This window comes from Hyaena hyaena, unplaced genomic scaffold, assembly GCF_003009895.1.
Source record: "Hyaena hyaena isolate Hyena2069 unplaced genomic scaffold, ASM300989v1 scaffold_1576, whole genome shotgun sequence".
NCBI classification, from domain to species: domain Eukaryota; kingdom Metazoa; phylum Chordata; class Mammalia; order Carnivora; family Hyaenidae; genus Hyaena; species Hyaena hyaena.
In genome coordinates, this window is record NW_024082213.1 from 261,039 (window position 1) to 284,184 (window position 23,146).

Consider the following 23,146-nt stretch of genomic DNA (forward strand, 5'->3'; position numbering starts at 1 on the left):
CCTGCCATGTGAGGACACAGCAAGAAGTCTTATTTGGCCACGATGGTGCCCATCTCAGACTTCTAGACTCCAGGAGAACTGTGAGAAATGGTTATCTAGTGTGTATACACTGTCCCATCTGTGGCATTTTGTTATTGCAGCCTGAATGGACTAAAACAGTAGATGACTTGTATAAACTTCAGTAAATTGTTTTCACAGTATATAGAAATGAAGAGAGAAGGCAAAACCCTATATTACTTTATTATTTTTAACAATTACATGTAATGAAATGGAATATGATAGCTCAGGATGGAGCTGGTTGATGGATATGACTGGGTAAGAAATTCCCTAGAATTACTTTGTTGCAGAGTTGGTTTTTTTTTCAGCATTGTATATTAATAATAAAAATCTAAATGATTCTGAATAGCCGTTACTGAAGAAATCAGATAGTTTCCTTACTTTTATTTTTGAATGGAAGGAAATGATTAAAAGGATTAAGAAATCATAATTTAAAAAAAAAATGTACCTAGTGACATGGCTTTCAGTCATGGGGAAGTGAGGGAGTTAATAGTTTGGCAATATGCAGATCTCTAGAGATTTCCTCATTGACCCCCTCCTACTTAGTGATGATAAGGGAACCAGTTGTCTTATTACTCACTGGGTTACAAATGCACATATTTGAAGAGTATGTAGACTTTTATTGTCTCTGTTTTTTTCCCTTATTTTCCCTTTTTTTTGGCTAGTATGCTTGTTTGGGGATTATTTACAATTTGAGGAAGAAAAGTCCGAGGACCTAGATTTTCATATTTCTAATTTTCAGGGAACAAACTACTCAGATCAAGGGACCAAAGGCCTACTAATCTCTTGAAATTAAATCCCACACTACACAGTTTGGGGAATGCTTGCTCTCCATTTAAATAACCATAAGGAAAAATGTTTGGATATTTCATTTGGGAGCTGAGGGTTCAGAATGTAAACTTAAGCTAAAGTATATATTGAAGGTTATGTCATTTGAACTTCTTTTCTAAAATTATATAAATATAGTTTGTTAATCTTCCAATTTTAGTAGTTACCAATTAGGGTATGTAAATATTCTGATAATTTATTTTTAATCATGCTATATTGAAGCATATAAAAATTAGAAAACATTGGTTCTCTAGTATGTACCACCATGTTCACTTTGCATTAATATTTTAAAGCAAGAAAAAAAGGAAAAGGAAGAGAAACAAGGCAGGAGGGTGGGGGAGAGGGAGGGAGGGAAGGAAGGAGTTTCCTGAACTAAAGTCTGATCTTCTTTTTCTCTATTTTCCTTTCTCAGAAGTCATCGATATGCTGAAAAAGCATGTCTCTTTCCCATACTTAAACTTTCTTTACCAAGAATTCTTAAATTCTCACCAAACGCAAACTTCTAAGCATGTGTCTTGCTCTCTCCTTAAGCCTTTTGCTGCAATTATTCCTGGGAAATTTCTGAATATCTGAGAAAGAGAAGAAATTCATTTTCTGTTATTCAAAGGGTGTTGGTAGAGAGAAAATTTCACATAAGGTGGAGTTTGGAACAACTGAGTACTCAGAACAAAATGAAGAAATCTTATGTTTATTTTCCTAGTTAATCCAGAAAGCATAATCATTGTGAAGCAGAGAAGGCTGAATTAAAGGAATTATAGTATCTATGTGAAACATCCCTTTATTATGCATTTTTATTAGCTGAAAGGAAGGGTGTATCTTGTAGACAAAATGCATTGACCTAGGAATCAGGTGTGTCGACATTTCTCAAATCTGTCATAGATAGCAAGCTTGACACAGGCAAGTCTGTTAACTTTTTCATCTCCATTTCTTCATCTATAAATTTATGGGCTAGGTATATATTTTTGTATGTATTTTACAGCTTGAAAATCATGTCATTATGAAGGCTTATATTGCATTATCCCTTATCAATTGCAAAGAAACTAAAAGTACAAAAAAGCATTGATTTACTTTATCGGTGCATAATCCAGAAAACATCACTAATAATCATTTATTTTGTATTAAGAATTGAATTATTTGCATTGTACCTTGGGACCTGAAAAATTCTATACATAGAACATGATTGTGGAAATCTATTAACATGTGGCATTTACACATGTTGCATTTTACATGTAATATTTAAAAGTAGGAGGGTGAAGAGTTTGCACAGCACCTGTCAACATTTAATCTTGAATATGTCAAGAAATATTAGCTATTACGTTTGTTTGAACAACATGTTCCCAAACCCATATAGTCATACTGGTTCTGTCTGTACATATTTGATATAAACCCATTTGTGATGAAAATTGGAATTCAGAGCAATCTCTAAAATTATAGCTTCGATTTTGTAGTGTTACCTTCAATCTCTAAAATTATAGCTTTGATTTTGTAATGTTACATTATGCTATTTGCAAACCATTAAGTGAATTCATAATTCAAGTATAGATCATTTCTTACACTGTAACTCAGAATAGAATAAACAAACAAAAAACTTTTTTAAACAAAAAAGTTTAAAATCAGTCTTTTTGACTGAAATGTATAAAATAATGTTTAATCTAAAATGATAGCCTGATTAGAGATTTATCAGTTAAACAAATCTGAAGAGATGATTTTTAAATAATTTAAAATTCATCCAGAAATTGTGTAACAACATTAAAGCATACCTATATCAAATAGTTTGCTCAACCATGCATTGTAATCATTGAATAATAATGTCTTAAAACTTTTTTGAGTCATAAGTTGTTCAAAGATACTTCTTTCAAACATGGTTATATATATGGAGGCCTCATTTACTGAAACACCATTCTGCACATTGTAGAGAGTTGGGGAAGAAGATTCTGAGTTCTCTGTACTCTTCAGAAATGGATCCTGTGGTGGTATAAAATGAGCTCAGGCCAAACCAGTAGTTTGCTAATGCATATCCGACTTTTTCTGATAATTCAGCATGGAGGAGTTACAGCCTGCAAAGGGTGCTATATTCCTCCTCACTTAAGGAACAGAAAAGTTACTAAAAAAGTCTATGATAAAGACAGTTCATAGTTTGAGTAAAGGATGTGCATAACAGTTTTGAGGTTCATAATGACTCAAGATGAAAGTCTCGTTTCTCAGTGATTGTGGAAGTGGATAAAGGGGAAGGTTTGTTGATCATGGACAAGGAGACTGATAGCACTGGCAGCCATCATTACAGAAGCGGCTCTGACAAATTTGAATATGGTGGAAACAGTTGCTGGTGTGACAAAGCAGATGAAGATGACTGATCAAATCCCCTACCACCAAGCGAGTGTTTAGAACAGAAACTTTTTTTCTGGAGATAAGACTGGAATTAACTTTGAGAAACATGACATTCCAATTGAGGCTACAGGCAACAATTGTCTCCCACATATTGGAAGTTTCAGTGATGTTGAGATGGGAGAAACCATCATGGGAAACAGTTTACTTGTTATCCTCACCTGACTCCAGTGCAGAGGGATGCTATTCTTAGTATCAAAGAGAAAAGATATTTGATGGCTTGTACCCAAACAGGGTCTGTAGAAACTGCAGTATTTCTCTTGCCCTTCTTGAGTCAGATATATTCTGATGGCCCAGTAAGAACTTTGAGAGCCCTAAAAAAAAAGTGAAAGGTTTGGAAGCTGCAAAAACAAATAAAAAGCACAAATAACAAAATAGTAAACAAACAAAAAAAACCCATCCAGTTTTCTTGGTATTAGTACCAGAGAGAGAATTGGTAGTGCTGATCTATGAAAAAGCCAGATCTAGGGGTTTTATTTGGATTATTTCTAGTGGTGCCAATATTGGTCAGCAGACTTGAGACTTAGAACATGGATGCTACTTGTTAGTAGCCATTTCAGAGGCCTCATAGATATAATGGAAAGAGGAAATATTGGATTAAACTTCTGCAAATACCTGGTGTTGGATAAAGGTGATATGATGTTGGATATGGAGTTCAAAGCCCAAATACGTAGAATATTTGAACAAAATATAACAGCATCAAAGGAAGATCACCATACCATGATGTTTAGTGCTTCTTTCCCTAGGGAATTGAAGATGGTTGCTCATGATTTCTTTGATGAATATGTCTTTCTGGCTATGGGAAGACTGGTTCTATCTCTGAGAATATCACATAGGAGTCAGGCAAATGGTAATTTGTGCTTGACTTTCAATAGGCAAGGATTCACTGACCCTTAGTGTTTGTGGAGACCAAAAAGGGATCCAGATTCTCTGGAGGATTTTTTATACAAGAAAGGATATGTTTGTATCAGTATGCATGAAAACAGTCTTAGAGAGACAGAGAAGAGGTCTTCACCTGTTCCTCTCAGGAAAAAAATCCAATTCTAATGGCTATATCAAAAATATCAAGAAAATTGGATGTTTAAAATATGAAACAACTTTTCAGTTTTGACTTGCCAATGATGTTAAAGAAATGTACATCACATTGGCTTTGCAGACTGCATATGAAAACTGCTACCTTATTCTCTTAGTGAGAGAAACATAAATATTACCATATAGTCTCTATATTGTAGAGACTATACAGGTATGGTCATCCTGGTTAGAAATATGGCATATGAACCCCACGGCAAGGGTAGGAGTTGTGTATATTTCAGGAGTCATAGATTCAGTGGAGAATTTGGTGCCAGAGACCACCAACATAGTACTGGCACCAGGAATTCCAGCTTCTGTAGTAACTATGCACGGGAGCAGGTGCCACGGTGGTAGCAACTCTCTACAGCAGCAGAGAGTTTGGTAGAGATGGTTATGGAGGTTTTTGCAGTAGTGAGGATTGGAGGAAATTACAACTCCCAAGGGGTTGAGTCAGGAGTTGTCATGAGACCATTGAATCTGCTTTGCAGATCACTCTGCCCAACAAACTAATATGGAAACCACATGTAACATAGTCAGACAATACCTGTATAGCCTCAAGAACTCACAACAAATTACCAACTATGATATTCCACTGATTTTTTTAAATGAACTAAAGTTCACAAGAAGAGCTGAAAGGTCACACTCAGCTGAAAGAGCTGAGAGGAATCAGAAGCCCTCTTCAGAGACAGTGTGAAGACTTCAATTGCTATTGTTTCGATTAACTGCTTTCCTGCCTAACCCATCCCAAACTACATTTATAATTTTGTAACAGGATCATTTGTTTCTTAATGTACTGTGCCTTTAACTTTGGACAACTTTTTATTTTGATGTCCTGTTGGTTTGGTAATACTCAAGATATCACTTGTTTTGACAAAATAAATTGATTGAACATGGGCTAAAAAAAAAATCTGTGCTTTTTAAAACAAGCACACATTTACAAACAAAACTCAATTCCTTATTTAAGTATTTCAGGAGTAGACTGACTTTATTATAGTAAAACTCTCTCCAAAGGTTATTTGACTTCCCAAATATGTCATTACAGAGAACAGGAGATATATGTTTTCCAGATTAAAATATCGTAATGTCAATGCCATCCTTTCTCCTTAATGTAAGAATGTGTTTTGCCTTATGATTGTAAGGAGACATGATTCTAATGAAGTAAATGTCAGACATACGGGTATGTGGAAAATTACTAGAGAGACTCAGTGTGTCCTGATGAATCTATCGAGTACAGGAAAATTAAACAGTACCTGATTACTGTTTGCTAAGACTGTGCTCATCTGTGCACACATTTAATTTATGGTTTTAATTTACCTTTAATGTAAAATATAACTTCCAAGATTTTAATATATCACTTATTCTTAATAAATCTGTCATGAATGTGAGTTAGTCTTATACAATTTTTAGAGGCAATCATGGAATCTAAGAAAAATTTAACTAAATCATAGATTTTAATGTTTGCTATATATAAAAAATATGCCTGCAGTAATACTTCAGTATTTAGTAGTGAGATTTGCACTGAATGGAAAAAAAAAGCCAAACATTAAAAAAAAACTCCATCCTTTAGAATTTTCTATATTAGCATATTTTAGTAAGGTAGGACATACGACTCTTGAAATGGCTAATCTTCTGGATATTCAATTTCAAGTGATTGGTGTTTACAAAAAAGAGCTCAAGGAGCATAATCTAGGAGGAAGAAAAGAAATGAGATGCTATTGTGAGACTCAAGGACACAAGTTAAAAACTCTTAATCATGAGCTAGAAGTTCACCGATGTCTGCTTATTCTGATCACATAAGCCATGTTATCCACATTTAGAGCTATTAATGATTTCCAAAAATCCTTCCTTAAGGATGGCACTTCAAAAATATTTTATTTTTAGTTTGCACTTTAGGTATTTAACAAAATACTCCACAAAGTGTAAGTTAAGAAAAAAAGAAAAGAAAAGAGAGAAAGAGAGAGAAAGAGGAAGAGAGAAAGCCTTGTGCACAGTGGTCAGTATGTGTTTCTGGTTTAAGTTGCTTCTCTGTCATGAATAAGATTAGAAATGTAATTTTTTTACTCAGCTTTTATTTTTTATTTATCAGTCAAGCATGTCTGGGATATACACCACATCATTTTTTCTGCTGAAATATGTCCTTCTCTTGGTTCATATTAGAAAGCAAACATATAATTTCCATTACAGGATAATGGGAAGTGGGAAATATAAAATTGAAAACTCTTTTTATACTTATTTTCTTTTCAGTTGGAATAGAAAATATGTCTACAGAACCTTGACTTAATTGCAGTACTAAAAGAAAAAAATCTGAGTTAGTGCTGAAGGCCTAGGAGAAGGTCATAGGTAAATTCCACCACCTGACTGAGTGCAGAGGGCTGGCCAGCACTGGCACTCAGCACAGGTTGAAGTTAAGTTGACCAAATGCATTACAAGCTACACTTTAGTAATAAATCTGGTAAACTTTGTTACATGAAGTTAGGACATAAATGTTTCCCTAATAATTATCATGCAGTGTTAGGTAAACCCAAAAAGTAGTAATAGACATAAAAATAAATTCTTCCCAATTGTATGTATTTAATATATATGTTGCCAAAGTCATAAGCTTTCCTATGAATCTGAAAGGTCAATAGACCTTACTTGTTGAATTGTGACTGAATGAATTATATAACTATAAGCCTGAGAACACATTTTTCACTTACCAAGAAATAATTTAAAAATTAATAGAAACATATGAAGAATCAAAACTACTCAGGCATCTTATGAAGGGGCCATATAGGGCTATAGATAAGGATACAGGCTATTTGAGTGTGAATCTTAGCTCTTTTTTGATTCTATATGAACTTGGACAAGTTACATAATATTCTTGAGCTTCATTTCCTTATTTGCAAAAGGAAGATAATAATATCTACTTCACTAGATTATTGTAAAGATTATCAATTTCAGTTGTGTGAAGAGCTGAGAACAGAATCAGGTATTTTATAAATGTGTGGTAACAAGATATGACAAATCCGTTATTGCAGCAAATACATGAAGATTTTAAACAAATAATAGACCTAGTATTATTTAAGTGTATCATATATCAAAAGTTTTATAATGCAATATTATAAAGGTATTCTTTTCAAAGAGATTTCAAATGAAAGCAAAGAATTTCCTTAAGAAAATGTGATTTTTACAATGCAAAATAACTTAATAAAGTGTACTGAAAATTATTAGTCCAAAATAAAAAATAAATTAAAAAATATCTAACCTGATTCTATGAGCTTTATAATGAAATGATAAAATTGATAGTGCTATATTTACCAAATTAAAAAAGATAGCAGTACTAAAAATTATGATACTCAGATCATACTCAGAATGATACTACACTATAAAATCAGTAATTTTGATTACAAAGGAACTTAGCTTGTAGACAGGTAAATAAATTATCGATTTTGAAGACTTTTACATGTATCAAAAAATTAACAATAAAATTTAAGAACTACATCCTACAAACACATAACAACACATGATCATATGAGCATGCCAGTTCAGTGTTAAGACTCCATTACCTACTCAGATATTTGAGTCTACAGTTGCATCAGGCATAGTTCATTAAAATACATGTTCCAAGAATGAAGGCTTTATGTTGAAAAGATGTCATTTTTCCCAATTGATGTAAGCATACAGTAAAATCACTATCAAAATCATAAAAAAAAATACATGGGCAGACTATATCAGACTGTTATACTGGGAAAATGTAACACCCTGTCATGAGTAATGCGAAAAAAAAAAAAACATTCATTAATTTAATCTGATTGAAATGTTCTCTTTTAGGGAACATTTCAATTTTGGTAAACAAGGATCTGAAGAGATTTTTAAACATCATCTGTATTAGCATTTCTACTCATAGAGAGAATGATTATTTCATTCCAGTAAGGACACTGGTAGACCGAAGAACTACAGAACATGAAGTTAAACTGTTGAACTCACAAGATACACATGAATTTTGGCTCAAGTATCACTGAGTGATGGTTTTAACTTATATCTCAAGGTAAGGAAGCTTCAAGTAAAATTAGATCTAGACATTATTTAAAAATTTTTTTAATGTTTATTTTTGAGAGAGAGAAAGAGAGAGAGAGAGAGAGAGAGAGAGAGAGAGAGAGAATGAGCAGGGGAGGGGCAGAGAGAGGGAGACACAGAAACTGAAGTAGGCTCCAGGCTCTGAGCTGTCAGCACAGTGTAGGAACAGTGAGATCATGACCTGAGTTGAATCAGACTATTAAATGACTGAGCCACCCAGGAGCCCCTAGGCACTATTAATTCAAAATGATAAGGTGATGTAGTTTTATTCTAAAATGTCAGCTAATCAGAAATATGCGTGACTAGGGTATTTTCACCATTAATCAACTGTACATCTTCATATAAACATTAAGTCCTTAAAAAATTAATGTTACTTATCAAAAATAAATCAATTTATTGAAATAAAAATATGTGTTTTTGCTTCTACATTGTTAAAATTCTATTAAGATTTTCTGAAAGAAAAAAAATCACTCAAAGGGGGATAGATAACAACAACAAACTGAAAATATGATTCTTATATTTAAATAAACTAAAAGTTAAAATTAATTGTGAGGCACCTGGGTGGCTTAGTTGGTTAAGCGTCCGACTTTCGCTTAGGTCATGATCTCGCGGTTCGTGGGTTCAAGCCCTGCGTCGGGCTCTGCTGATTGCCAGCTCAGAGCCTGGAGCCTGTTTCAGTCTGTGACTCCCTCTCTCTCTGACCCTCCCCTGCTCACGCTGTCTCTCTCTCTCCTAGAAATAAATAAAAATATTAAAAAAAATAATAAAAATAAAAGTTAAAATTGCAATAAAAAGTATATCTATCCAGAAAGCAGTTTTATACATACATACATATATATGAAACTAAATATCATATAATATTTAATTATCAGAATAACAGATTACTCCTTATATAATAAAGAGAAATATATCAAAATTTCCAAAAAAATCTATGTCAATGTCAAATATAGTTTAAGAGCAGGGAAATTAAGCACCCTATAATGATTGTCATAATGATTGTCATAACAAAAAAGGAAGAAAATTTTTCAGTATATTAAATTATGTATTATAAATTTAATCTGATAATCTAGAATTCAGTGATAATGGCAATAATACCTTCATAGATTATACACTATTTATTTATGGTTATATGAAACACAAACTTCCTAAAAATGTATATAAATACTCAACATATTGCATTTTATTGGGCTACAGAAACTTATAAAGTTTGAATATCCATTCAAATTAGAATAGTCCAAAGTAAAAGCCAGAATACATATTGATCTCCATAAGAAAATAGGGCGTTTACTAGTGCTTTCCCCATTGAAACAGAATTGGGGCCAAAGAAATGCCAAAAGTAACCCATTTTTATAAAGACAAGTTCAGTTGGAGTCAGGAGATTTTATTTGGATTAAAAGGTGATCATGGTATACTTCCTAAATTCCCAGGCTCTATAAAGCTGGCATGAAGGAGAAAAGGATAGAAGGCAGTATGGAAAAGTGGGAGACGCATATGCATCATGATTTTAGTCAGATCATGAGGCATGTAATGTCCACGCTTTGGGAAGGAATATGTTTTTCCCTCCCATTAAACAAGCATATGTATGTGTGTGAGGATGGGTGTTCTCTAAAACAAGAAGAAAGGTCATTTGTCAGCTCGAATTCTGCTTAAGCAAAATGTTTACTGACCTCTCCTGTGCATCCCTACACAGTGGAGAAGAGAACTGGAGAGATATCTCAGAGCACTGTGTTTCTAACACAGAAAAGAGTGAGTTTTTCATTGGGCAAGTGGATCCCCAGAAATTAATAGAGGTTGAGTTTTTGTTATTTCCCAGGAGGATTGTCTGCCAGATTGTGAACACCAAGAGCATGAACTTGTGGATGCATGAGATAAAGGAGGTAAGGGTGGAGGAGGGCTAAATAGAACAGGGTCTCCATGGTAGGAACTCCAGAGCCTTCCAAAAAACTCACGCATCAACTCTTTGAATCAGCAAACCCTCAACACCTTGGACTTGTGCAACACAGAGGACATTAATGACCAACTAATGTTAACCATAGAATGAAAAAACAGCAAAGTAGAATAAAACAAGTGTCAGTTGGGTAAAAAGATACTTGCTTTTCACCTTTCTTCTTTCTCCTCAATAAGATGGAAGAACCTATATTTGAAGAGGGAAAAGAGAAGGAGTGACTCAACGCTAACCAAAACTTCCTTTATCATTTGTACCAAGTAGAGTCATAGACAAAACATGAACTGGGGTATGGACTTTAAGAATGGGAAAAATTAAACCAGTTCATTCTTAACTAGATTGATTTTTAAAATATTCAAGTTGCTATAGAATTGTGGAATCTGCTGAAGGCATTGTTAATAGATAAACATGGTGACTTGACAGGTGGTGATTAAATTTAGCTAATGGAAAAAATAATATTTTTTTCATAGCCCTCTGATTTGAGACTTCTTAATATACTAGCCACCATATTTAGAACATGCTGTAATATCTGTGTTCCTTCTAACAGAGCTCTATTTCTTTTCATGTACTGCAAAGACTTTAGGTATCTACCTCACTTAAAAAAATGTGTACACATATGAAAAAAGCCTCTATGCATTAAAGGAAGTAGTGAGATAAAAGCTTATAGGAATGAGACTCAATTAATCATTGTGTTTCTTCCATAGATATTGCAGAGATAACAAAGTTATGCTCAATATCATTTCCCCACATTGCTTAAAAAATGGATAGGAGAGGGAAGTACATGAAATTTAATTCTGTATTTATGTTGAATAGAACACATAGAAGGGGAAGCACCAAAAAAAAGTCTCCAAAAATATCTTTTCCTCCCTACTTAATCAGAATACTTAATGGCAAAGGAAAATAAATTTCACAAGTTTTTAAAAGTTACCCTTTTAACTAAATTTATATTATCAATAAATGGTTTTCTCTTCAAGCAAGCACCCTCAATACAAATACAAAAAAAAAGTTTATGTCTAACACGTACAGCTTGTTTTCTTAAATGAGTCACCTAGAACATAAGTACTAGCATGTTACTAGGAAACATCATTTACTTTGATACGTTAACTCTACTTAAGAAAATCCACTGAATGCATAGCTAATTACTCAAAGGTAAGATTTTATTCTCTATTTTTATGAAGTATACTATTCAATAGGTAGGTAGGTACATAGACATAGTTTTTAGTGACAAGTATTATATTTGAAATAAAAATATTTTTCTCAGTTAAATCTTAAGCATCAGTTTCTGAATACCAATCCTAAAATAAATTTAATTCCAATATAAGGTTTCATGAATAATGTCCAAGTTTGTGCAGTATTTTTAAGAACTATTTGTTGTAAATAATGTTAAAGAAATGATAAAAGGGGAAATCTAGTTTAATATGATACAAATGTTTTCAGGTTTCTAATGGGACAGTATAATACTTGGAAATCATATATTTTTTAAATTGTTAATCTTTCATTTCATAGCATCAATTGAATCAATTTGTTAGCCTAGCACTTCTTCCCAGAGGTAAGGTGTTTAGGAGATAGCCTGGATTTTGTTTCTAAAAGCCTATTCCCTTTCAATAGTCTACAAAAGTGGGTTTCTAAAGAGACTATGAGGATTTGAGAGGCATGTTGGTGAGGGAGATAAAGGAAAATTCTAGAAAGAGAAAGAAAACATTTGAATCCTATTTCTCCTATTTCCATGCAAGAGTCTAAAGGTGGTAGCAAATTTCAAGTATTTTGTGGGATATGATGGTAGACTGTGTATCTGTGTCTCAATATGTGTGGCTTTTATTCACTCAGTTTGACAGGATACTTATTGGGCTCTTTCTAAATAAAGAGATGCATCCCAAATTTATTAACTCTAATCAATGCAGGTTATACTGAGTCACTTATTTCTAGGAAAGTAAACATATAGAATGTTAAGTATGTTAATACATAAATATTAAATATAAATTTTAACTGACAATGAAATAGTATTTACTCAGGTCAACACTAGTTATTAATTATTTTGACAAATAGCATTCAATTATTGCAATCTATACCTGTGCCTCAGTATTTAAAAACTAAACCACCTAACCCGTATTTTAAACTATGTCACAACATCTCACTCTACACACAGTCTCATATTTAGTAATATCAGCTATCCAGAGAATTGCCAGTAACTAGAAAGAAACACAAAGTAACTAGCAATTCTTAAATAAGTCTTTACTTACAGGTTATTCACTCATAACCAATTTTCACGCAATTTTAATTTGCTTGGCTAGCTGGATGCCAGTATTACAAGAAATTAGAGGCTAAAATTCACAAGTGGGCAAGGCAGATAAATAGAGGCACAATAAGAACACTGTTTAATTATGGAAGACTGACAGTGACAGCATAAAGTACCTGAAAGTGCAAATACAAATGACACTAATATATAACTTGATAGGAATAAATAAAAGCCTAACAAGGAACATAAAGGAAACAAAATAAATCAAATCCTAATGGAAATTTATTTTAGTTGTTTTTATGCTGTTCTTGTTAGTATAACAAGTCCAATTTCTACCTCTTGATTACCTTACAGGAATGTGCACACACATGTACATACACACACCTAACAGCACACTAATGTTCTGATTGTTGTCATATACATACATCAAAGCTCCTCTTGTTTATGTTGATTAAAGAAGAACAGTTTCTATCAAAGAAGTCTTAGCAACAAAGAGGAAGTATATAATTGTGAAAATATTTCATAGTGAATGTCACTTCAGTTATTATGATAAAGGCAAGTGTAAATGTTGAGGAGAAACTCTGAGGCAAAACTGCTTCAGGCCCCAAGGGAGTCGGTCATTTTGCACACATCAGGCTGCCTAAGTCTGTATACTCTGGGAATACCAGGGTATAGAGACCATAATCAGGCAGGCTTATGTGGGAGAGTGGAAACACTCTAAGTGTGACTAAGTATCTTGCTAGGGTAAAACGAAAGAAGGATGGAAATGCCAAAAGATGACTGTAAACTCTTTTGTAGAATATACTATGTGTATGATTTGCAGAAATAACTAGCAACCGCTTTGGGAAGTGCTGACATCCAATTTAATTAACTTAGGGACTATCACTGCAGTAGATATTTATGACTTACTTCCGTTCTTGAAGATGAAAGTTCTGAAGAAGATTCGTATCTGTACTACTATTTATGCCCAGATAAAGTCTGTAGTACCTTGCTGTCCTATGTTATGGTTGCGGTACACAGAGTTTTATGAATTTCAGCCAGAAATTTTCAGGCAAAGGGCCACATCTTATATTTTAAGAGAAATTATCCTCTGAAATCCTAACTCTACCTTACTTGGTGATCCCAGCTGGACCTCTTTTCACTTGAAATTCTAGCCTACAGCTCTAAGCAGTTTGGTCCTTGCTGATTCTCCCTGGGTCTCATGGCGACCCCTTTAGTCTTCTTGAATCAATAGTTCTTCTTAAGCAGGGAAAATAAAGCTCCGGGCCAAAATAAAATAGAAAAAGCAAAGAAAAAAAATAAAGAACTGGCACAGCTTTCTCTCATGTGATTCCTTTAACTTCATTCACTAAAGGCCACATACTCAGTTTTTTAAAGTCAGAGAATCATGACGGGAAGGAGAAAATCAATATAATCTCCTTTTCACTGCAAGTTAGGTATTATTCAACATTCTTCCAATGACTGTTTGTCTAGTTCATAAATACATTTTTTGTGGTGTTTTTATTATGCTGTAGTCTTTTCTCAGTATGCTTTCTTGTATGTCCATCATACTAATTGGTTCCCTCTACTATTCTAAAGACACAAGGGTGCTTTAGGTGGATTTGGGGCCAACTTGTGTTTTGCCTTCTATAATCATCTCATTTCTAAGATAGTTTTTATATTATAGTGGTATCGATTATTGCTGTAAATAAGTAACATACAGCCCAAAGCCATCTTATGATTGACAAAATATTTAAAATATGATATTTTAGAATTATTATGCATTGACATTAGTGTATACGAAATCATAGGCTTGTAATTTTGGTGTCTTGGTTTAAGATAATGGCAATATAGTTTGAAGACAGGTAAGGTTTTATATTGTTAATAGAATGAACAGTATTTGGTAATAGATTAAGAATGGGATATAAACAGAAAAGAATGTTTAGTTCTGGTTTAAGAAACTTGATAGAAAGTGTAGTGAAATCAGGTTGTAGGTGCTGGGACAAAGTTAGGTACTCAATTACATGAGAAAAATAGGCAATCAGTGCATGCATATTTAAAGCTTTGAAAGGTCTTGAAAGAAATACATGTTTGCCAAATGTTCCTGTAAAAGTGGCATTTCAAGTCACAGAGATAGATGAGCTTGCCTACAAAGAGAAAATGGACAGAAATGAGTAGATGTCCAGAATTTGGGCTCAATAACTGTTCCCTGAGTGATCAGGGAAATGCTGTCTTTTAAACATGATTCAGATTTGCAGGGTTTTCAGGTCAGATCATCTTAAGGAATCAATGTTCTGAGTTCTTACCATTTCAGGGAATTTGAATATTGCCATTTTCTTTTCAAAATAATGATCAGGTTGATTTCATACTATATCAATCAACACTTATTTCATCTTGCTTAAGTTTAGGTGTATCAGCTGCCATGAAACTATTTGTACTATTTAACACTCTTTTGTTTTTAGAGCATGTAATTATGAACAGAGAAACTATATTTGTTTATAGTGCTAGAATTTTAGATATTTTAAGATGTACTTAATTTAATATAAAAACATTTATTATTTAATATAAAATAGATTTAATGGTAAAATTGTTTAAACTTTGCTATCAGCAGCAATTAGATAACTGGATACTATTTTATTTGGATGTTGAAGGGGTTTATTTAAAAATCCCCATAATAGGGCCACCTGGCTGGCTCAGTCGTTTAAGCATTCAACTTCGCGTCAGATCATGATCTCATGGCTTGTGAGTTTGAGCCCTGTGTTGGACACTGTGCTGTCAGCTCAAAGCCTAGAGCCTGCTTCAGATTCTGTCTCCCTCTCTCTCTCTGCCCCTCCCCTGTTTGCACTCTCTCTTTCTCTCACATAAATAAACATTAAAAAAAAACTTTTAAAAATCCACATAATAAAAATTAAGAGAAATTTCCAGCAACATTCCATACTCTCCTCACAATTATGCTGAGAGATACTGAAAGATTGTCAGTAGTAAGAAGATAAACATACCCTTAAAATTTGAAGGGATGGTAATAACACAGGATAGACCCGGAGTGGAGGATATATTTATGTTATGTCTATTGTTCTTTTTTCTATTTTATATTGTCTGTTTTTCTCATGTAATTATCTACTCAATCCTAGCAGGATATGGAGTAGGTTATTAAACAGTCTCCTTTAGGAATGCAATGAAAGTTATTCCACAGTCTCTCTAGCTAGTTCCATGTCACTCACAGAAACTTGAAATCCTCAGCCTTTACTGGGAGTTCTGTTTAATTTTCATAGAATCATCTAAAATAAATATTCATGAAAATCAGAGTTCAGAAAGGAAGATATTTCCAAGGTTTTAATAGTGCAGGGATAAGAATGGGGATCAGATTTTAGTTTTCCATGTGTCCTTTTCCATTTTCTGTCATGAAAAAGGGGACTAATAAATGAGGCCCCAAGATTTAATTTTCTCTGTAGCAAAGGTAGTGTCATGTAATTCAGTGCTTTCTTGTACCAATATTTTACATTTAGCTTGTCATAGAATTTCCACAGTTAATTTTAGGAAGGCAAAAATTTAGATCAGAGTCAAATCCAAACTACAATTTTAAATAATCAACATTTTCTATTCTTCTGGTCCTACTTGGGTTTATCCCATTGGGTTTCATGGCCTTTATAATTTGCTTCTTGCTATTGGAGAGGGGAACAAACACTCCCAGACAGGACAAATCATATATCCACTGACTTCTAACATTTTAGACCATATTTGACTTTTTTTTTAATATTTAGGGATTCATCTATTTTATATATATCTGACTGAGAAACTTGTATGTGAAAAATTTAATTGAAAAGCAATAATTATTGTACATATTGCTCTGATGCAGGACATTCCGGAATCTGGTAAAATGATAGTTTGTTACTTGGATACCATTTTAATAATATTTCTTATTTTATTTTTACAGCAAATAACTTTTTATGATTTAATTTGGAAAAAAGAGACCAATGCAGGAAACATTGAAAATTGGCACTGTTGTAAAAAAGGTGAACATTTTACTAATCTTTTATCCCATGAAAGTGGTATCAGATTACATGATTAATAGAAGACTTCAAAAAAATTCTTCAAAATTTTTCAGTGGAGAAAGTCAATTCACAAAAGAAAGTCTTACTAATTAAAAATATGAATTATAGTTTAGCTATTTTGGATGTGCATATGGGGTGGGTAAGTCTCTGTATGAATATGTGTTTTCTAAATTTTGGCTGGTAGTAATAATTGTAATAAATGTACTATTAAAGACTGAGAAACACATGCAACTAAAACTGGAAATAAAATTAATAAAATTGGAAATGAGTGCTGTATTTAATATCTATATCATAAATTTTATTATTCTGAACTCTCCTAGAAGATTTAATTTGCACACATAATGTTACATATGCTACTGTTATATATATTTATATATATTTATCTGTTTAGCTTAATACCATTGAATAACCATGCACGTATTATCTTGTGCTCTTCCATTTTCACTAGTTTGTTATTATTATCTTAAATAGTCATATTTTTAGGAATACAAATAATGAGTACACAGTACCAGAGCATGTTCCTCAGGGAAAAAAATACCTATTACCACAAAAATAAGTCTGTTGTTTTATTTGTAAATAGGTTTTATTCTATATGGATCACATCATAGAGGGCTTTTTAAAATAAGTCATAGTATGTACTAAAGAGGAGGAGTTATGTTTACCAAGTTAATTTTGTGTTTGAAATTCTTTCTAAAACTATGATTAAAAAACTGAAAGAATTATAATTCCATATCCTAGAAAATTATATCTACAAAAGAATATATATTAATATTATATATTATTCCTGGCAACTAAATATCCTATAATTTTCATCTATCAAAATAACAGATAACTCCTGTTATATATATAATATGTAGTATATTATATATTATATTAATATATATATCATATCAACTATATATATTATATATAATAGAGAGATAATATCAATTTTTCAAATTTCCTAAGTTTATTCTACTCTTTAAGCACAATCATTTTTGTTGCATTTCATGAATTAAATTGATTCTTATCCATAATTCTCTTGCTGTTATAAAATCTCAGGTCATTAGGCTTTGTTTTAATTCACTTATATCCTGTGCTGTTTGGTATGCTAGTTCATTGTACTGAAATTTTGATCTTGACACATTTTAGAGAAGATCACAAGTCTTATTTTCAAACAATATTTCTGTTGGAATTATTGCTGGTTTAGAATTTTCAATAATATCTTTTCCACTCAATACTTTGAGACTGGTCTTCCATTTTTTTTGACAATTTTCATTTTGAGGTCCGGCTAATTATTTCTTTGCTGTTCCCCTATTTCTCCATTTAAATGAGGACTTATTTTGCCTCTGTAATTCCCTACATTCATGAGGATATTTCTTCTTTTTAATAACTTTTTATAAATCTTGATTGGTAAATAGTGAACACTCTCTATTGCATATTAAGAATTTTCTATAGTTCAGGAAAAAAGGCATCTGGTAGCATATCTTGAAACACTTTTTGAAAATTTTGTGTTAGCTCCTTAATTTATACTGCCTTGTATGTATGTCATTCATATGAAAAACATTTTCAACTTATTTTTTGTTGTTTATAGTTTGGAATTTGGTGGATTTTCTCAATACACATGTCTATACTGTCAAATTTGGGCTTTGCTTAGCCTAATGCTAATTTCATGTTTGACTGCAACATTTATGCTATTGGCCCTTTTTGCTTCCATTTTAGCCAGCTCTTTCTTTATCATCTTACTTTTCATTTGATATTTTATAAAATAATAGAACTATTTAAATGATTAAGCCAATGGCCTTTAAATAATGCCTTTTTAATGGTATCAGTGAACACATTATATCTATAAAGTGGTTCCATAGGTTGCTATTTCTTTCCAGAATACTTTGTTATAAATATTACCAAAGTTTCTCTTTTTCAAGCTTCTTTATTGAATAGAGCCTCATTCCATCCTACTATAACTAATTATCCCAACCATTTCCCTTTACAGGGGATAACAAATGGTTCAATTTTTCTACAGCCAGTGGTATTATTACTGATTTAGCAATATTTTACAATTCTTGTTCAGAACTAAGAAAAAAAATTCTGTTACTGCTTTATTAAAGCAAAAACAAAAGCAAATTAGAGAAGTAAACCTAATGGTGCAGGAAACTTCGTGTCCATTTATTTAGGTATAATAAAGCAGCTGCTTCCTACATGGGGTAAGGAACCAGTCTGCACACATGGAAGGATTGACCTTCATTTATTAAAATTAAGTGTATCTCTCAAACTCTATAGGAAATCATGAATCAGAGCAATCGGCCTATATAAAATGTAAATATGAAAAATTGCAATTAAGCCTTTAGTAAGTTTAGAACTCTTTATATAATTCATGAAATGCCTCTCTAATTACATTATTCCATTGAAATTATTGAACACAATTATTTTAGGTATATTCAAAAGAAAGTCAACAGACGTATCTCTTTTTACATATTATGATGTATTTCACTTGAGATATATCAATGTAAATGTAGCAATAATAGTTTTGATGCCGGCTTTTTCACAGACTAGGTTTTTCATGCAGAGATAGCAGTAATCAGAAGATATATTTGAGAATAGAGGGAAGTAAGTTTATATTTATTTTAGATAAACTAAAGGAAACTAAATATTTTGTGTTCTGTTTTAATGCAGAAAGAGAAAAATTATATAAGTACAAAGAACAATGATATCTTCCCGTAGTAATAAGTCTAGAATACATGTAACTAGTATTTGGGTCAAAATATCACTCAGGGAATAGGAGAAACAAGCAGATGAAAATAATCCTCTGAAAATGACTAAAAATAAGTATATACAGTTTCAGGTTATGTGAAACAAAATAGTAAGATGAAAACAATTATGGGTGATGTTTAGTAAATAATGTCTTTGAGAAGGCTTTGACATATGTTCCTGCATAATTTGGAAAGCTCATATCCAATAGAAAGCACCACTTTCATTTAAAGGCAAATTTATTTTTAAAGACTTGGAGTCTTTTTAAGCTGCGTACTAGATATAAAAATTATAATATTGCTGGGAATTTGCCCAAGATATATCAATAAAACATGATATGAATTTTAAAAAAGTATTGTATTATAGTCAATTATTCCTACATGTTAAAAATTCATAACAATATATTTCCTCATGACTTTTTTTTGAAGAAAACAATCTAATAGCTAAGAATACACAAGAAGCAAAAACATTTATATTTACCTTGAGAATTATCAGAATATCTGATCCTTTATACCTGTGTTTATTTCAGGATCTTAGAGGAACTTAACTAAAATAAAAATTGATGGCCTGCAGCTATTACATAGGGCTGTGTAATTGAAATAATTCATGAGATCCAATATTTTATACTCACATAAGACTTTAGTAAAGCAAAAGATACAGAACAGTAAAATAAAGAAAGCACAAGTACCCATAAAAGATGTCCAAGAATTCCAAATACAACTGCCATGATTCATTTTGTTACACAGTACATGTTTCATTGTTGAATCATGAGCCACCAGGGGACTCAGTTAGTTAAGCGTCCGACTTTGGCTCACGTCATGATCTCACGTTTGTGGGATTGAGCCCTGCGTCAGGCTCTGTGCTGACAGCTAGCTCAGAGCCTGGAGCCTGCTTTAGAGTTTGTATCTCCCTCTCTCTCTCTGACCCTCCCCTGCTCACACTTTTTCTCTCTCTCAGAAATAAATAAAAAACATTCAAAAATAATTTTTAAAAATATAGAAAGTAATTATCTACGTGATTTATCTGTTAAGTTTCTGCTTAATAACTGTCAGGCTTGAAATATTCATATCATATGCTCATGATATACTGTTTTTAATTTATCAAAATCAAAGGGCTGTGGCATGCTTATTGGGAAGAAAATGGCCTACTTATACATCTTTGGTTTTGGCCCTCCAGAAACTCTTACCTGATTACAATTACTGGGGAATCTTTCCCCTCCAATGGGGAGCAAGTTCTAATTATTTTTCCTACTGTAATATTCTCAAATGTCACTGGATGTCTTGTAGTCATATAGAATGTCCTATTAAATGTGTTGCCAGATGTAAGTACTCAAATTTAATTTTACCTAAGGTGGCAAGAATGCTATCGTTTTAGAACAATGGTTCTCAAATTCTAGCATGCGGTCAAATGACATAGGGGACTTGTTAGAACACAGATTACTGTGTTCCAGAGTTTCCACCTCATATATTTGAAGTGGGTCCAAGAAGTTACATTTCTAAGAAGTCCCTAAGTGATACAGGTGTTACAGCTGATACTGGTGAGGGACTCAGTGCTTGAGAATAATGATTTATAACTGTTTCTTTCCCGTGGTTCTAGAGTATCAGAGAACAAAAAAATTAACATTTGCCTTTAGCAGAACATGTGTTGGAAGTTCCATCTTGAACAAAATATTGAGGCATTTTCCTGTCATGTAATGGAAAACGTTAGCTGCAATCAGCATTGCCAGCTGTTTAAAATAAATTCATTCAGCTGCCCATATTCATAGAAAGAAATCTTTCCTGGAACTATCACCACTAACAACACATGTAGAGACAAATCACATTTGCCTAATTATATCAATTTTCTGGAAGGAAAATAAAAGTCTCACAGAGGTAACAAATACAAGTTGTTCTGACTTAAGAACAAAATATAAATTGCTTGGTTTTTAAGAAGGAAAGGTATAACGAATTAAGTTGTGAGAATTCTATGACACGTTAGCTTATTAAATATTTTAAAATTGCTTTGTATGGCAGTTACTGATGTGATCAGACTTTTAAAAATTAACATGTTGCCAGAAATTTTGAAAATACAGTTTTATGAATATACTCAATACACATTGACATTAACAATGAATATATCTAAATTTTTATGTCATAGCTATAGAATGTGAGGGAGGTATCTTGTCCTTAAATCCTTAGGTTCTTTTAGGGTTAGATGATACAGAATATATTGTGACCTTTGTAAGACATCAATGTTTAGTAAGAGTATATAGAATTGAATTTCAAGTATGTCCACATGTACATGTACAATTCTGGAAAACAAATGTAATGATTACAAAGTGATGATACCATGTTTTTCATCCATAGGGATGAATTAATTGCTATGAAATTTTAATGCACAATTCTACAATATGTTTTGAAAGAGAAAATGACTCAAGGAAATAAGAAGTGAGGAATTACTATTTGAGAACAGAGACCCTAATCATATGTGACAAAGTTCTTTGTAATTTTGTTTTATTATGTTAAATGTAATAATTCTGTCAGAAATAGGATTATATATGTTCACATCAGCACATAAAATGGACTTTGGGCAATATCATTGATTTGAGATTCATCAGGAATGTGAATCATGAACTCCAATTACTACCCTCACAGCATAGCGCATCAACATTGTGTATGATTTATAATTTTTATTACTGTCTGTAGGAGGAGACATAGTAGCCTGTGATGACATACTCTGTGCTCAGTGTTGCTGGTTTCAATGATAGAGATGCATTATGAGTATGATCATTTGAAAAACTGTATCTGAATTAAATATCTTTACATTATCATAATTAAGATTTCTCTTGGCTATCGGAGGAAACATTTAAACAAATCTCTTCCTTAAGATAGTCATAAATTTATGTCTTCTCATTATAAAAAAATAAATTAAGAAAGGATAAAATATGTTTTTATAGTCCTCTAAGATTATGGCTTCTTAAGTAAAAGAAAAAATAAAGTAAGTGTATATAGATGAGTGTTACTAAACTTGTCACACTCTACCTATTCAATTTAAATAAAGAAAATACAGAGATAGAATTAACTCTCTATCTGCTCCTAGTATTATCACTTATTCTGTGTTTTGATCTGAGAAATTTTAAGCTTGTGTATTTTTACATGATAACCATCTTGACAAGTACCTGACCTTACTTTGTGAAGGAAAATGCAGCATTAGGGGTAGGTGATTGTTTTGTCTTGTTTTCTAGATGGACAAGAGAGATGGAAATAGTACATATTGTGTAGTTGTTATGTGGCAGGAATTCTACAATTTTTTAAAGAGGCCAAGTAGGGGCTCCTGGGTGGCTCATTTGGTTAAGTGTCCGACTTTGGCTCAGGTCATGATCTTGCGGTTCACGGGTTAGAGCCTCGCATCGGGCTCTGTGCTGACTGCTAGCTCAGAGCCTGGAGCCTGTTTCAGATTCTGTGTCTCCCTCTATCTCTGACCCTCTCCTGCTCACGCTGTCTCTCTCCCTCAGAAATAAATAAAACATTTTAAAAAATAAAGGGGGAGGGGCAAGATGGCAGAGAAGTAAGGAGCTCCATACTTGCACTTACGCAGATACATCACAAGGAAAAGATCTGAAGCCACTAGAAACCTTACAAAACCTGAGAGACTGGGAGAAAAAGGACGCAGAATCCACTGAGAGAGGCTTCTAACGTGAGTGCGAACTGGGGAAGATAAAATCTGGCCGGGATCGGAGACTCCAGGGTGGGAGGCGATCCCCCTCTACCCTCTACGGGGAGTGAGAGGGGAAAAGGAGAGAGTCCGAAACAGAAAAACCTCCGCTGGGGG

The 23,146-nt window shown here is 32.8% G+C and overlaps 1 pseudogene; it reads left to right on the top strand.

Moving 5' to 3' along the window:
* Window positions 1-288: 288 nt before the first annotated feature.
* LOC120226063 lies at window positions 289-4,851 on the top strand (annotated as a pseudogene).
* Window positions 4,852-23,146: the final 18,295 nt, after the last annotated feature.